The sequence below is a fragment of the Dermacentor silvarum genome, chromosome 11 (genome assembly GCF_013339745.2).
Source record: "Dermacentor silvarum isolate Dsil-2018 chromosome 11, BIME_Dsil_1.4, whole genome shotgun sequence".
Taxonomy (NCBI): domain Eukaryota; kingdom Metazoa; phylum Arthropoda; class Arachnida; order Ixodida; family Ixodidae; genus Dermacentor; species Dermacentor silvarum.
In genome coordinates this window covers 9,846,216-9,863,415 of record NC_051164.1, presented here as the reverse complement: position 1 = coordinate 9,863,415, position 17,200 = coordinate 9,846,216, and the positions used below count along the sequence as shown (strand labels likewise).

Genomic DNA, 17,200 nt, shown 5'->3' with positions numbered 1-17,200 from the left:
GTCGGCTGAGAAGGTGACTACACCGCCCCGTAAGTCAATAACAGCGCCGTATTCCTGCAGGAAGTCAACTCCGAGAATGACGTCGCGGGAGCATTCGCGTAGGACAAGGCAACTCGCCACGAATGTCGATCCTTGAATTCGAACTCTTGTCGTGCAGGATCCCAGTGGAGTAACGACGTGACCGCCAGCTGTACGAATCTGCGAGCCATGCCAAGGGGTAACTACTTTTTTCAGAAACGTCGCCATCTTCCCGCTTAATATAGAATAGTCCGCTCCGGTATCCACTAAAGCGCTATAGCCGCGTAACCGTCGATCACCACCGGTATGTCGAGCGAAAGCCGGTCATTCCGTTCAGCTGCAGTTGATGTAGGACCGGTGCCCTTGTTCACTCGCGTCGATCGGAGGTCTTCAGCGCGTCGACTGCCAGCGGCCTCGCCCCCAAAGGTCGCTGTAGTTAGTTTTCCAGGCGGGGACTTGGCGACCGTCCGCTCGAATACCGCTGGGGCGATGGTGAAAATCGCCTTGGCGACGGCGAGCGTGACTGCCGCCCGGTAGGCGGTGGCATGCGTTGCTGAGCTAGATAATCCTCGATGTCCCGAGGGCGTTGGCCCAGTCGGGGTGGCGGCGAATAGGCGGAAAAGCCCCGCAACCCGAGGCGTCGGTATGGGCACTGGCGGTACAAATGATCTGCCTCACCACAGTGGAAACACAGAGGACGCCGATCCGGAGTGCGCCAAACGTCTGACTTCCGAGGGGACATTCGTCGATCATCGGCGTAATGCACTGGTGGCTCTTGCGGAAGCACAACCGGAGAAGCGGCATGGGGAAACGGTGGAGGCGTGCGTCGTTCCTCGATGTATGGCACCGGTTGGGCTGGTGGGAGCGTAACCGGATGAGCGGCCTGAACAAACAGCGGCGGGGACGAAGCAGGCTGTCGCAAGACTTCTGCGTAGGTCGCACGGTGGTGTACAGAAGGTGCAGGCGCGGTGTCAGGAAAAGGAACGGTGGACCGGAGCGCTTGGTTCACTTCATCTCTTATTACACTCGCAATGGAGCTCACCGTGGCTTGTGGGGTGCCGTAAACCTTCAGTATCTCTTCGCGCACAACGGTGCGGATGAGGTCTCGAAGGTTGTCATTGTGGCTTCCGATGGCCGTGGACATGTCCGTAGTCGCGTTCACTTGCCGCTCGTAAAAGTTAGAGCGCTGATGAAGCATCTTCTCCATACTGACCGCCTCAGATAGAAATTCGGCGACATTCTTCGGAGGATTGCGCACCAGACCAGCGAAGAGCTGCTCCTTCACCCCTCGCATCAGGTGACGCAACTTCTTGTCCTCGGTCATTCCAGGGTCTGCTCGTCTGAAGAGGCGCGTCATATCTTCGACGAACGCGGTAACGCTTTCGTTGGGAAGCTGGACGCGGACCTGAATTGCTCGTTCGGCTCGTTCGCGGCGATCAGGAGTGGCGTAAGTGTCCAGTAGATGACGGCGGAACTCGCGCCACGACGTCAGTTGCTCCTCACGGTTCTGAAGCCATGTACGCGCGCCGTCCTCGAGGCAAAAGTAGACATTCCTACGTTTAGTCGCGTCGTCCCATTGGTTGTATTCGGCGACGCGCTGGAAGTCGGTCATCCAGTCTTCGACGTCTTCGAAGACGTCGCCATGGAACGACTTCGGCACCAGCGGGTTCTGAAGCGTATACCGGTTCGTCATTGCACGTTCCATACCGGTTGGGGTAGTCTGAAGCACTACGGTGTCTTCAGGGGGCAGTCCCCGGATCCTGCGGCTGGTCCGATGGACGGGAGTATGGACTAACACAGGGCTGGTGCTTCTGCTCCCAGGAGGAGTCTGTGGCATGAGTGAGAAATACCCAGCACCTCCACCACTTTGCCACGCGTCTTCAAAAGGGGCTGACGACGTTTATTGAGAGCGGCTGGGCTCTGGCGAAAACGGCGGCGAGAGGCAACTACCGAGCGGGGCGGTTAGCACGCGCACTTCTTTCTTCTTGCGCCTCTGCGCTTGCCCTATGCCCACTACTACAGGTGACAATATATATATATATATATATATATATATATATATATATATACGAGGGATTCACGGTTACCCGAATGATCCCCCGAGCTTCGCCCACTCATCATCATTAACTTCGTGGATATGCGGTGATTTTTTTTTTGTACACGCAGACACGACCATAGGAGACTGCGCCCTTAGCAGTTTCGCTGTAAAAAAGACGCAGTTTCGCCCGAAAGGCGAAGCATCAATTGCGATATCAAATTAGTAGCGAGCTATACGGAGTAGGGATAGTAGTTTTATCGGCTGTATAAACTTGGACACATTCGCTTACTAACTGAATCGACAAGGATGGTGTCAGCGCGCAGACGCAAACATGAATAGATAACATTCGATGACCGCACGCAACCGCTGTCAATACGCTGGCGTGAGCAAGCGCGCCAGCAGCAGCGAGCGAAGGTTCATGCCGTCTATCGCTTCAACGGAACATGAGCGGCGAAAGCACAGCCCGTACAAAGGTAGGAGCATGTTGCAGATCGCTTTCAAGATAAGGTGCGCGCGACCGACAAGTACAGAGCAAAAGCCGCACTCCTGCCCTATCGCGCTGCCTTCCCGCTTTCCTCCTTTCTCGTGGGTGATTGAGTCGCCAGTCCCCCTTACGCCCGGTCGCAAGATACGCATTCGGTGCCGCAGCTAAACGTTGCCTCCCCTCCCTCCCTCCCGTCCCCCCACGGCCTTTCGCGTGACGGAAGAAGTCGCGTTTGCTCTCCGCCGTGCAGTCGCTCCCCGTGAAAGCGCGCGTCCCTCGCGCGCTTTCACTTGCGCATACAGCATACGGCCAATGAGAGTTCTTTTTCTACACGCGGACACGACCATCGGAGACTGAGCCCTTAACAGCTTCGCTGTGAGAATTTCAGCAAGGTTCGGTTGAGCAGCAGGGGCCAGCAGAGGTTTTGCAGTCCGAATCATCAAAGCAGCCTCACCTCCGGGAGCTGCATTGCTTAGTTTCCCGAGAAGCGCCCGCGCATAGCATTCGCCGCAAACGTTTCTCAGTAAAGATTACGGTTATATAAGCTGCAGTTGCCGGTAAGCGACAAATGTTTGGCCGGTCTATAAAGACCGTTTTATCGGCAAAAATCCATGTCTTCCCACGCGTAAACAGGAACAGCTTTGAAGTCTTCTACACCGGTACAAAAATTTGTCGCAGTTTCACCCGAAAAGCGAAGCATCAATTGCGATAGCAAATTAGTAGAGAGCTGTACGGAGTAAGGATAGTAGTTTTATCAGCTGTCTAAACTTGGACATGCAGCAGCACCAACAAACCGCAGAACTGTTGTCGACGCCATCAGCGTTATGCCCGCGTTCGCACCGACCGCGCGCGGCGTTGGTGACTGTTGCCGGTGCCTCTGGGGGCGGCTCGGAGGTATTCGACGAGATCAGAATGGGACACTCATCGAGCAGCGTCGGAAATCTTACCCACCTTCTCGCTTTGCAACGTTTTTATATAAATACGCATTTGGTGCCGCAGAGGAGACACCAGGGGGCGCCGACTAGTGCGGACGTACAAACATCGGCTCCCGCTTCTTTAAATTATTTCGGTCCGAAAATTGTTGTGCCTACTGTTGACTTTTGTGGTTCCTGACGCGGCAAGTTACGAGGATCACGCCGATACCACCTTTTTGTCGGTGAGTGGTTCCTTTGCTGATTTTTCAAGACTTTTTGTCCGGACAACGCCGCTCGGCCGCTAGGCCTACTTCTCCGGCGTAGACGCGGCGGAGGAGCGTCCCCCCGCGCGGCCGTGCCTGTTATTCCCAAGATGTCCATGCAAATCACCGTGGAATGGGAGGATATCACCCCCGAAGAGTGCCTGGAGTCCGGGTGGACTACGGTCATTTCAAAGCGCAAGACGCAAGGAACGCCCGCGCCGGGCGGGAAGACGAGTTCGACACAACGCGGCGGCAGCACCGGCGGGGCCCGCACTACCACCGGCGTGAAAAAGCGTATCGTCGCTGCGTCGAGGCTCCCCCGTCTGCCGAGGGAGCACTACAGGATCATTGTTAGGCCCAGGGGAGGCCTAAACGTCAAAAACATGAGTTCAATCAAGGTAGGCCCATGCTCTCGCATCGGCGGCGCAGCTCGCTCCAGCCGAGATCACCGACGATATTGTATGTCCCAATGTCATGCAAAATATTTTGGTCGTGAGTACGCCGGCGGAGAAGAACGCACGGGCATACTCTAGAGTGGAGACAATCGCAGTTGGAGTGGCAAACTACGAGGTGAGCTCCTACTTGGCAGCGCCGGACAACACGTGCAAGGGGGTCGTCAAAGGTGTCGATCTCGACTTCGACGGAGAACAGCTCAGAGATATGATTGTGCAGCCCAGGAATCCCAAGGCTCTGGAGGTCAAGCGTATCAAGAACACCACCACGGTCGTCGTCCTCTTTGATGGCCTAAAGGTACCCAATTAGATCATGTGTGGACCAAGCATGCTTCGCTGCACGCTCTTCCGCAGGCAAACGGACGTGTGCTACGCCTGCGGAAGGCTGGGGCACCGAGCCGACGTCTGCCCGACGCCCGAAAAGACAATCTGCGGGGGGTGCGTCATTGCAACCCCGGCCGAAGACCACGTTTGTACGCCAGAATGCGCCCTGTGTGGGGGCCCTCATCCCACTGCGGACAAGTCGTGTAATCAGCGGTTTCAAATACCGTATATCGTTCGCAGAAGAAGGCAGCGCCAGCGAACCAAGCCACCTGCGTCGCCCGTCAGAGAACGCGGTCACCCTCGAGGGTGACCTGCTCGAGGGTGACCGGCGCCACGCTCTCGCTCCAGACGCCGGCGCTCCCGTTCCAGGGGACGCTCGTGCTTCAGAGGAGGTTCCCGCTCCAGGGGGCCACCAGCTGTGCGCATCCAGGAGCCACCTGCGGCCGGGCAGACCGAGTGGGCCGATCGAGTCAAGGGAATTGCACCAAGGGTAATGGGGGCTTCGACACCAGCGCCAGAGCATAGCGCAGCTAGGATCGTACAGCTAGAACGCGAGAACGCTTCGCTCGGGAACGCTTTCGAGCAGCTGAAGGCTGGAATAGCCGAGATGAAGAGGGCTGGAAAGGCCCAACCGGCTCAACAGCCTCTTCCACCCGTAACCGAGACGGCAGAAACGCCAATGGAAATCACTACCGAGACGCCCGCGACCGGGCGTCCCGCAAAAAAGAGAGCGCTATCTAAACCCATACGAGACGAGGGTTTCGACGAACTCAGAGCCGAGTTAAGAGAATTCCAATCCGATTTGAGGAACGCGCTCAAAGCCCTCAGCGATGCGGTCTCTGCCCTGAACGTGAGAGTCGATTCGGTCAAATCTAAGGTTAAGGTAACAGCTAAGCTGTCTGGGTCCTCAGTGGAAAACGCATCTCCATCGACGGGTAGCTCTACAGTCCAGGCGGCCCAGAAGGCTGCGCAGCCGGCGCCTGCGCCCAGCATTTCGCGCGACCGGCTAATCGAGGTTCCCAACCATGGCGGGACACGATAGTGAGATAGTCGTTTGGCAGTGGAACTGTTGCGGCTCCCAACGTAAAAAGGCAGTCCTGCAGCAGTTTGTCAGATCCCATCCTAACAAACCGCACGTCATTTTACTCCAAGAGAGACTGGCTGAGTCGGTCTCGCTTTCAGGATACGAATCTCATTCGGTATACGGACAGGGCAAGAGAGGCATCTCGTCTCGAAAAAGTTCACATTCATCGTTCACAATCTCTTTATGGATCACAGTAAAACGGAGCACTCGCTAATCGAGCTCATTCCGAGCGGCCAGCTCAGGGATAGCCTTTTTATTCTTCACATCTACAGCTCTCCACGAGACATGAGGCAGCGTTTTACGTCTCTCATTTCGAAGGCGGCTGGCAAGGTGGCAGGAGCTCCGCTTGTAGTGGCTGGTGATTTTATTTCAACGCTCCGCATCAGGAGTGGGGATACCACCGCGTTACGGCCAAGGGGGCGGACCTTCTGGCGGGCGGCGTCGGACTACGGTCTCACCTTGGTTACGGACCCGTCCTTTCCAACTAGGACGGGAAACTCGTGCAGCAGGGACACCACGCCGGACCTTGCGTTGGTGGCGAACGTCGGGTCCACTGCGTGGTGCAATCTCAATGAGAACTTGGGCAGCGATCACTGCGTACTGGCCACATCGTTGGTGGTGCGTAAGAGGCCGCCGAAGGAGTTTAGGATTACGGACTGGGACCTTTTTCGTAAAATCAGGGAGGAGACAGGAGCCGAAACCCCTACGTCTCTAGATAGTTGGGTAGCGCAGCTTAAGAAGGATGCAGAATCTGTCACCAAGTCCGTTGCCACCGACTTGAATGTGGACAGGATGGACAGCCGATTGGCGCACCTTCTGGAGGCGAAAAGGGCCCTCCTCGATAGATGGAAGGGCCAACGCCTGAACCGCAGACTCCGAAAAAAGATTGCGGAGCTAAACCGTACCATAGAACTACACTGTCAGACGCTTTCCAAGCAACAATGGGTCGAGGTCTGCAACTCGGTTGACGGGCAGATGCGAACGGGCGGTAAATGGAAGCTGCTCAAGCAGTTGCTAAGCGAATCCAATTCCAGGACTAATCAGAGGTGCGCCACTGATAAGGTTCTACACGCGGCCCACCAGGCTGATTCTGATACGGCAATAATAGAATCGCTCGCCAACAGATATCTACCCATAGACACTTCGGATGATGCGGACTACCCGCCTTACAAAGGTCCTCCGGTGGCCTTTTTGGACGAGCCTTTTAGCGTCCCTGAGGTGAGGGAGGCAATCGCGGGCCTCAACGGGCGATCTGCCCCAGGTCCGGACGGCATTTCAAACAGACTTCTTCGCAACTTGGACGAGGAGTCAATCACATTCCTAATCGAGGAGATAAATCGGGTCTGGGAGCGGGGCGCGGTTCCGGAATCGTGGAAGCTGGCGTCGGTCGTCATGATCCCGAAGCCGGGGCGCGCTCCAGACCTGACCAATCTGAGGCCGATCTCGCTCACGTCGTGCATAGGCAAAGTGGCGGAACATGTGATTAACAACCGTGTCTCCAAGCACATTGAGGACCGCGGTGTCTTTCCATATAACATGATTGGCTTTCGGCCGTCCCTTTCCACTCAGGACGCCATGAAGCTTATTAAGTATGAGATCATTGATAGGAACGCGAGGGACGTCAGGGCCATCCTGGGTTTAGATCTAGAGAAGGCCTTCGATAACGTCTCGCATGCCCACATACTCGATTCCATCTCGGATCTGGGCCTAGGCCAGAGCTTTCACGCATTTGTCGGCTCGTTTCTCAGACACAGAAAGGCCACGCTAAAGATTGGGCACCTCAAGTCAGAGCCCATTGAGCTCGGCTCGAGGGGGACGCCGCAGGGTTCGGTAGTATCTCCGCTCCTGTTCAACATTGCCATGTGTAAATTGTCTCAGAAGCTCTCGGAAGTCGAGGGCATCAACCACACTCTATACGCGGACGACATCACCATATGGTGCGTCGGAGGCTGCGAGGGTAGGGTGTAGGAAGCACTTCAGGAAGCGCTAGATCACACAGAGGCTTTCCTCGCTGGGGCGGGACTTCGCCTCTCCTCGAGCAAGTCGGAGGTACTTCTGTACAGACCTAGTAGGAGGGGGGTTAAGCCCAAGGGCTGGGTCCCCCTGTCGGAAGTTAACCTTGCACTCCGCACGAGCGATGGACACCTCATTCCCAGAGTTAAGGTCATCAGGGTTCTCGGAATGCTCATCGAGTCGAACGGTTGTAACCGGCACACCATCGCCAAAATTACCGCAAAGACACATAGCATGATACGGTTAATTACTCGGGTTTCAAACAGTCGCGGCGGCATCAGGGAGGACAATCTCTTGAAGCTCTTCCACGCGTTCTTGATGAGTCACATCACGTACGTGGCTGCCATGCACTGCTGGCAGAATCACGAAAAGACGAAGCTTAATTTACTTATTCGCAAAAGCATCAAGCGCGTGCTGGGTATTCCGATGAATGCCAGCACAGAGAGGCTCATGCAGCTCGGGGTTCACAACACGTTAGAGGAAATCATCGAGGCGCAGCACACGGCTCAGACTGCCAGGCTGTCTTCTTCGGCCGCTGGAAGGGAGATTCTGGCGCTTCTGGGCTGTAATCCATCGCTGGAGGAAGAACGCAAGATTTGCCTAACCAAGGAGCAGAGAGCCGGTATAACTGTCTCCCCGTTTCCCCGCAACGTGCATCCGCAGCACAATGCGGGCAGGCGAAGGGCCAGAGGCGAGGCCCTAAAAACAAGTTCGCGACGACCCGCACTCCGCGTGCTTTGTGGACGCCGCGCAGTACGGCCGATCGGCAAACTTCTCGGCCTTCATGGTCGATCACAGTGGCGCAGTTCTCAACTCTGCATCTTTCAGGTATACCACCCCGGCTAGAGCCGAGCAGGCCGCGGTAGCTCTCGCTTTACTTGACGACAGTAGACATCGAATTTACACCGATTCTCGCGCGGCCATCAGGGCCTTTGCATCAGGTTCCGTTTCGCCCGAGGTCGCTCGCATCCTAGGCGATAGGGTCATTTCCTCACACACCATCACCTGGTTTCCGGCTCACCTCGGGTCGCACTTGTCCTCTGTAACTAACCTCAACGAGGTCGCCCACACCCGCGCGCGCGAACTAACCCACCGTACCGGGTCGGACGGAGGTGGTACCTCGGAGACTAGTGGGGAGTCTTTAGAGACACTTTATTCACATTCAACGAAGTTACTAAGCACTATCAGCTGGGCAGGCGAACGTTTCCTCTTCCGCACGAGAAACTCTCCAGGCCGCAGGCAGCAACGTTCCGAATGTTGCAGACCAGGTCTTATCCTAGTCTATCCACTCTCAGCTCTTACACGGACACTTTTAAACCGGAATGCCCCGATTGTGGCGAGCGTTGCAATTTAGAGCACATGCTCTGGCGGTGTCCCTCATTACGTGGCCCTCAACGCATCACCGAAGAAGAGTGGAGCTCCGAGCTAAGGAGCCCCGAACTACTGCACCAGCTAAGGGCCGTCCAGAGGGCCCACGACGCGGCGGTGAGGCTCGGCCTCCCCGTCCCCACGTGGGAGTGGCCCGCTGCGCTGCCGCCCTGAACGGTGGCGGTGCTCCTCAGGACCTTTAATAAAGTTCATTGTCTGTCTGGTGCCGCAGCTAAACGTCGCCTCCCCTCCCTCCCGTCCCCCCTCGGCCTTTCGCGCGACGGAAGAAGTCGCGTTTTCTCTCTATATATGGTGATTGTAAAGGAGGAAAGAGACGCTTAATTCTGCAGCCCTTCAGGGAGCACGGCGCAGAAGGCGCGTTTGCTCTCCGACGTGCGTTCGCTCCCCGTGAAAGCGCGCGTCCTTCACGCCCTGTCACTCGCACATACAGCATACGGCGCGCGGCGACGACTTCATCGCCTAGAGCAGACTAGCCTAGAGACTTAGCCTAGAGCAGAGGTTTATAGTTACAGCTCAAGGTGTTCGACTAGAGGGAGATGAGGCAATGGAACATATAAGAACAATGATGACAGAAAAATTTAAAGAACGAAACATAGCATGTGCTCAATCAGGCGACGATAGACTGGTTAGTGCAGTGGTTCCACTTGAACAAAGTAAGCGGGAAAGGGCAGAGAAGAGGGTTCCTAGTAGCACGTCGACAGGTCCTGATGGCATCCCAATTATGTTAATAAAGACATTGCGCACAAAATCTAAGAAAGCATTAAGAGAGGCAGTGAGCAAAATGATTATGAATGGTAAAGCCCTCGACAGGTGGAGACTGAGCAGGATAAGCAAGATATATAAGGGAAAGGGGGACAAAGCCGACATAAACAACTACCGTCCCATAACAGTGACGTCTGTGGTTTACAGGCTGGTGATGCAGATTATAAAGGACAGACTGCCGGCATGGGTGGAGGGCGAGGAGGTGCTGGGGGAACTACACAATGTGTTCCGGAAACAAAGGAGGTTAGAAGATAATCTGTTCTCATTGTCGCAGTGTATTGAAATAGCAGAAAAGGAACACGGGCCCCTATGGCTCGCACTTCTGGGTATCAAGGGAGCCTATGACAGTGTAATCCAAAAGGATTTGTGGGACATACTTGGCACTCTAGATGTGGAAGATGGAGTAAGTAGTCTTTTAAAAGATATCTATAAAAGTAACAAGGTGCTTATAAAATGGGGAAAAAAGGTATCTGAGCCTATAGAGATACAGCAGGGGCTTAGGCAAGGGCGCCCTCTGTCACCTTTGTTGTTCATGCTGTATTTAGAAGGATTAGAGAAAAAAATTGAGAGGAGCGGACTTGGCTTCAACCTTTCCTTTTTCAAGCGAGGAGAATGGATTAAACAGTCATTACCAGGACTGATGTACGCGGATGACATTGTACTTATGGCTGACAGCAAGGAAGACTTGCAGGGATTAATGGACATCTGTGGTAAAGAGGAAGATAGCTTAGGTTTGAAGTTTAGTAAAGAAAAATTGGCAGTCATGATTTTTAATGATAATCAGGGCAGCGAGCATAGGATACAGGAGGTTACGCTGGAGGTAGTGGATAAGTACGAATATCTTGGGAGTGTGGACAAACAATGGGGCCGAGTACCTAATGGAACATGAAAAATATGTAACGACTAAAGGTTGCAGGAATGCAGCTGTGATGAAAAATAGGCCACTGTGGAATTACAATAGGTACGAAGTGGTGAGAGGGATTTAGAAAGAGGTGATGGTCCCTAGTTTGACTTTCGGCAATGCGGTCCTGTGCATGAGACCAGAGGTTTGAGCAAGGTTGGAAATTAAGCAGCGAGGGGTAGGTAGGCTTGCTTTGGGAGCACACGGAAATACCCCAAATCAGGGGGTACAGGATGGCATGGGATGGACGTCATTCGAGGGCAGGGAAGCTAGCAGCAAGATAGAATTTGAGGAGCGATTGAGAGAAATGGCAGAAACGCAGTGGGCAAGGAGAGTTTTCAGTTATTTGTACATGAGGAATGTTGACACAAAATGGAGGAAGCTCACCAGAAAATTGTCAATCAAATATTTGGACTGCAGGAGGGGTGCAAACCAATAAACAGCATTAAAGAAAAAGGTTAAAGAAGCAGAGAGGGGTCTATGGAAAACAGGGATGCAGACAAAATCAGCACTGGAAACATACAGAACTTTCAAGCAAGAAAATAGCTATGATAATAGCTATTTCAATAGCTATGATAGCTATTGTCAAAGAAAATAGCTATGATAATTCTAGGGGAAGCTCTTTGTTGTTTGAAGCCAGGAAGGGAGTATTACGGACTAAGCTGTACCGAGTGAAGTACCAAGGTATACACACGTTGTGCGGTGCGTGTGGAAAGGAGGAAACAGCAAAACACCTTATACTTTTCTGTAAAGGGCTTAACCCTACAGTGCAAAGCAACGGGGCTGATTTTTTCAAAGCATTGGGGTTTAGGGACAGTGGAGGCAAAATAGACTTTAAGCGGGTAGAAATAACCAAAGAGAGGTTATCTGATTGATGGCTAAAATCAAGGCATCAGTGAAATTTCACCCTCCACAAAGTACAAAATATGTTAATAGTCACGGCTAGGTGGCGTGTGCCACCGCCCAATTTAAAGGGTTCAGCCTCGTCCATCCATCCATGGCGGCGCCCTCGATGAAACGGTCGATGATGAAATGCCACGCATCGCAGCTCTGCCAGTCGGTGCGGAGATCGCACCAATGCTTCAATATTATATCACGAAATGAAAACACGTATAAAGCTGCGCTCAAATTTTGCATTAGGAAGTATCGCAATGGTCGGTGAAATTTTTTTTTAGACAGGTCGATGACTCTCTTACAATAGGTCGTGTGGAAAGTGGCAAGGTACAAGAAAAGGTGAAAACTGTGCTCGATGTTTTTGACGCATGAGGTGAAGGACTGAAGTTTATGCATGAACTTCCACAGCATGAGAAATTGCAGTTCCTGGGCCTATTCTTCAGAAGCTTTGGTGTGTGCTGGAGATATTAGCTATAGGTCTAAAACGGGCATGTTGAATTATGATTCGGCCTACTCAAAGCTGGTAAGAGAGGCACAGCTATGAACTCGGTCAGCAGTTCTTGAGCAGTCCTGCGAGCACCAAAAGGTGGTGAGCACGTCTAACCAAATCCTGAGGCTCAAGTGGGCAGGTCTCCCTGAAGAAACCATTGCTTCCGTAGTGAAAAGCCTCGGTGATGAAGCCAAATCCGGTGTGCGGAGCAAAAACTGAACGCCCACAAAAGCCTGTCGTCATTGCACTTTCCCGCCGCTTGAAAAACTGGCTGGGAAATGCGGAGTTCCTGTTGTTTTTACCACTTAGGAAAAGCTTGCACGATATGTGCCGAGCTGTGAACTGCGCACGCACTTCACAAACGTGCACAAAAAACTTGGACGCTTAAGCTTTGCCTTTAAAAGAGTGCAACGCGATAGCATTCAAAGATCCCAGAGTGCGTCTTCCACTTCCCGGCAACTGCATGCAGCTTATGTAACCGTAATGTTTACCTGGAAACGATGGCGGTGAACGCTATGCACGAAGGTAAGCTTTCTGGTTCTTTTCTATTATTGCGATAGCAATTACATGGACATTCCAAGCGCACTTCTGCCGTGGTTGTGGACATCGCTGCGAGGTTCCGTATAAACTCCGAAGACGGTAACATCGTCACCGCGCGCCGGAGGTGGGCTGTATGTGCTAGTGACAGCTTGCGAGGGTCAGCCGACGATTGCGGCTCAATCTCGCATGCGTGAGGAAGAAAGGCGGGACCCCAGAAGCGAGCTGCTTGTCACGCGCGAGGCACGGGGAGGAGGGGGTTACTGTACCTTGCAAACGATCTGTGGCATGGACAAATTGCGCGCCTCATCTTCAAAGCCATCTGCAATGTGGACAAAATGCTTCTAGTGCCGGTAGCTTCGTATGTGCTGCGTTTTCGACGTTTAGTTCGCGTTGAAGCGAGAGACAGCACGAAGGTCAATTCGATCGCTCCTGTTGCCGTGCCTCCTCACTCCAGCGTTTCGACAGCGAGTTTCCGCGGTCATCGAATCGAGCGAGATGTGTTTATGTTTACCTGTGCACGCATATACCGCGCTTGTTAATTTAGTTAGTAAGCGAATGTTTACAAGTTTACACGGCCAATAAAACTACTATCCTTAGTTCGTATAGTTGTCTACCCATTTGCTATCGCAATCGATGCTTCGCCTTTCTAGCGAAACTGCAACACTTTTTCTTATAATTTGTTAGGCTAAAGATTACGAGTGCTGTACCCTGTCTTCACCACCGATGGGTGGCTGGGGCTCTGTCAAGCTGTCATTAGGCAGCTTTTTCCCAGCTCACCATTTTTCACTGCAAGTCTTCTGTTTTGTTGAAATTTTTGGGAAAATAAAGTTCTTTGATAATATTTTTGTAATTGAGACTAAACACTATCGCATCACACTAGGCAAAAGCAGTGCCTCAAGAGTTGTTGGAGCTTTATTTTATCAAGGAAGCAGATGCATACAATAGTTTCATGCACATAGCACAATAGTGTCCTAGCTTGTTTTGTGCCTCTATGCTGTATAGACGCTTGTGTGCGATACCTACGCGACCCAGTGACCAGTTTACACCAGAGGGCCATTGCTGTCTTGTGTCGTTTCGTCTGCACTTTACACATTCTTTCAGAATAAGCAGTCTGCACAGGTGTAGAGCATACGAGGCTATAAAGGCACGGGAGAATTGGCTGGGAGCACATTTTATTGCTGCAGCAGAGCTGCTATTTTTCCAAGGATTCTTAAAGGCGAGTTGCCCTTTATTGAGAACAGCGCTTTCACAAAATAATGCAAACATAGGACAACATTAATGCCACCAACTGCTGTGCGACGTCTCATGTCCTATTTATAAGCGGTAAACTGCAGTTCGGCCTCAATAATAAGGATATTTTTTTACATTGCTTCTCAACATTAAAAGTGCAGTTTTTTAGATAATTCGTGCTGTGTCATGACACCTGTTATGTCAGTTTCATTAGTGGGAGTGTGCATGGCCTTGAAAGAGGTAGCCAGCCCAGCAATGCACTACCTCACTGGCGCAGCCCTGCCCATAGTGGACACTTGCAGGAGAATCTGCAACATAGCCACTTCTTAGCACAATGCAAACATTGTTGGTAAGACACTAAGTCAAGGCTTGCCTTCCCTTTAGACCATGAGGACTGTTGTGTGAAACCATGTTCAAGCAGTGCTCGACATGGTAGGCTCAATGATTGGCCATCTCGCTAGCTGTTTCATGTCCCTCTGTGGACGGCTTTATGAAAATGCTGGAGGCTTGATTCTGTGACCCAAATGTAAGAGAGGCACGGCCACAGTGACAGCATTAGTGTGTCTGGTGTTGCTCTGCATGCCTGCCTAAAGTGCTCAACTCTTCTTGCCAGCTGCTATCTTCTCTCTCACACAGAAGAGCAACTGAAGCTATTTAGTTTACAAAGAAGAAAAAGGAAACACGGCCTGACTGGAATAAAAAATAATCTCTCCACTTTGCGATGCTGCAGGAATGTGCCATTGGTGCTTTGTTCCTTTGACACTGCCTTCAAATTTCAGTGCCCAGCATCTGGAATGAACAAAACAAATGCCTTATAAATAAGTATAATGATGATGATTAGTGGGGTTTAATGGCGCAAAGCCAGATGGGGCCAGAGAGCGCCAAGGCAACACAGGTATATAATAAACACAATGAGTAGAAGGCAACACTGTTGAAAATAGACCAACTTGCATGCACTCATTCCGACCAGATCAAGAGGCAGGATAGACTGAATTTGTGACAGATTACACGTTTAAAGGGGTCCAGCAACACTTTTTATCTAAACAAAGAAATGCATTTGGAGTTAAAATACACGTATTTCAGAAATACTTTGCAGCAAAAAGTAGTTCTATGTGTTTAGAAACGGAGTTCTTGGCACTCAAAGATCGCCTGTGATCCCCTTTACGGTGCTCCAGTTCCTTTTTCAATGCCTTGCGGTGCGACGGCTACAGCGGAGTGGGAAGGGCCCACAGCACTCGGCCCTACTGAATGTTATTGTGGCACGCAGTTAGAATTTGATTTTCGATGCTCACATAGGCACCACTAATTTCAATTTTGGCACCTACGACGCACCACACTCTGAAGCTATCCCTCAACTTACAGCTGAGTCTCATCCTTTTGCCGTGCTACAGTATACCAAATAGCTACACACAGCTGTTTTCTAGCACTGAGTTGCACACTTCCTTTTGCACTTATCTATGGCAATCAGACAATTTCCAATGCTCGTACGTAGGCAGCAGACACATGCCTAAGTGATGGATGCTGCACTCGGGACTCGTGTTGAAAGGCTTATTCCCAACGTCAGAAGCTTCAATCATGTGGCAACACCTCGAAGGTGTGCAACTCGGGAAGCAGACAACCTGTGCCAGCCAGATGTTGGCGCTCGACCCGGCTCGCCACAAGCGTGGAGCCACGTACCCCAGAGACTATTCCTCGGAGCAAGCGGTTGTCATCAACGAGCCGCAGCGATAATTACACAACACAGCAGATGCAGCTACGTGCAACTGCAGTGGCTAACTGTAGTGCATATAGCTGTTCTTCTTTATGGGGTTTTACGTGCCAAAACCAGTTCCGATTATGAGGCACACCGTAGTGGAGGGCTCCGGATTAATTTTGACCACCTGGGGTTCTTTAACGTGAACTACAACGCAAGCACACGGGCGTTTTTGCATTTCGCCTCCAACGAAATGCGGCCGCCGCGGCCGGGATTTGATTGCGTATAGCTGGTACAGCGCAATGTTTGCTATGTGCACAACAGGGCTGGAGTGTGCACTCATGCTGATGTGCGCTACAGCGTGTGTATATTCTTTGTGTTGCAAAAAAAATTCAGTTGTGAGTGAGGCACACTGTCTGATCTGAAGTGAAGGCGCGAAAACGACGACGGACGAAGAGAGAGCATACACACACACAGGGCGCCATTTATGGCGCCCTGTCTTCGTCCGTCGTCGTCCGCCCTCCCTTCACCCTGCCTTCACCTGCCGTCGTTTTCACGCCTTCACTTCAGATCATGCTTAACCAACACGCCCAACTATCCATCCTAAAGTCCTGTCTGCTTTTATGTAACATTTCGGCTGTGTGCCGGTGCACTTCAAGATCTGTTTGAAGTGCACACACAGCAGCTATTTATACCTCACATCATGCGTTCAAGACCAGTTAACCTGAGAATGTAGTACAGTGTTTTTGAAGTAGGCATAATCGTCCGATAAGCCTGCCTCACTGTCAAAACAAAGGCAGCATTCGTGAAGAATAAGTTGTTAACAATCATATTTTGGTGAACGCAATCACTGGTAAAAGGCAAGAGTGAAAGAAAGAAATGCTTTGCAAGCAGAAGAAAATAAAATAAGTAAATGTGCCACATTTATTATTCAAGCAGAAACAACACAATGTTTATGTCATGGGCCTGTGCTGCACAGATTAGCTGAAACAGGTACAGTGCTACAACAGCAAAAGTGATGATTGAAGCCTAACTCTAAACTGATTTTAACAAGCTGGTCATGGGGCATACAATCCAAGGCACAGCACACCGTATGCACTAGAACCCTGCTTGAAATAAATATCCCTTTGTAGTTTTGGGGACAGTGCCTCAGGAGCTGCCACGATAGCAGCGTGGCTATGGCATTGTACTGCTGAGGTGGCTGCATATCAATGCGGGCAAAATGCACATGCACCGAGATTTAGGTGCACGTCAACTCCTTCCTTACCACGGCACTAGGCATCGAACACCGGTGATCAACGCTCTTGAGCATCCATTAAAAAGAAAAACGCAGTGCTCCTGGACTCGTAGCACCATCTTGGTGATTGTATACAAAGTGGAGTTTCTGTTTCTGTGCAGTTCACATTTTTACCGCACGGCAGAGATTTCTAACGGGCACGCGAGCTCAAAGGTTGAGGCGCACTTAAGTGGCGTGATGGCGTCAACATCTGGAACCATGCGCGCTCGAAAGAAAGCAGTTTTTGCTTGATCCCAATGACCCTAGTCTTTTGGACTCTTCGAGCAGTGATGACTCGGACATCGATGCCGAGGAAACTTCAGCAGATCAGCCGGGAACATCGGCTGTTGCCCGCTGGCAAATTTCGTTTTCACCTTCCATAAGAAATCTGGGCATTTACCTCGAGATGCCGCTCCGTAGCGGTCCAAAGCGGCT

The 17,200-nt window shown here is 51.8% G+C and overlaps 1 protein-coding gene and 1 pseudogene across 1 annotated transcript in view; one reads left to right on the top strand and one right to left on the bottom strand.

The window, feature by feature from the left end:
• The first annotated feature begins 10,027 nt into the window (after window positions 1–10,027).
• LOC125941521 (uncharacterized) lies at window positions 10,028–11,526 on the top strand (annotated as a pseudogene).
• A 1,934-nt stretch (window positions 11,527–13,460) lies between these two features.
• Window positions 13,461–17,200, bottom strand: part of LOC119433693 (aldehyde dehydrogenase, dimeric NADP-preferring-like) — an 81,758-nt gene continuing 78,018 nt past the window's right edge. The window contains 1 exon segment of the mRNA XM_037700947.2: window positions 13,461–14,585. The gene's annotated coding sequence lies outside the window, so the exon portion shown is untranslated.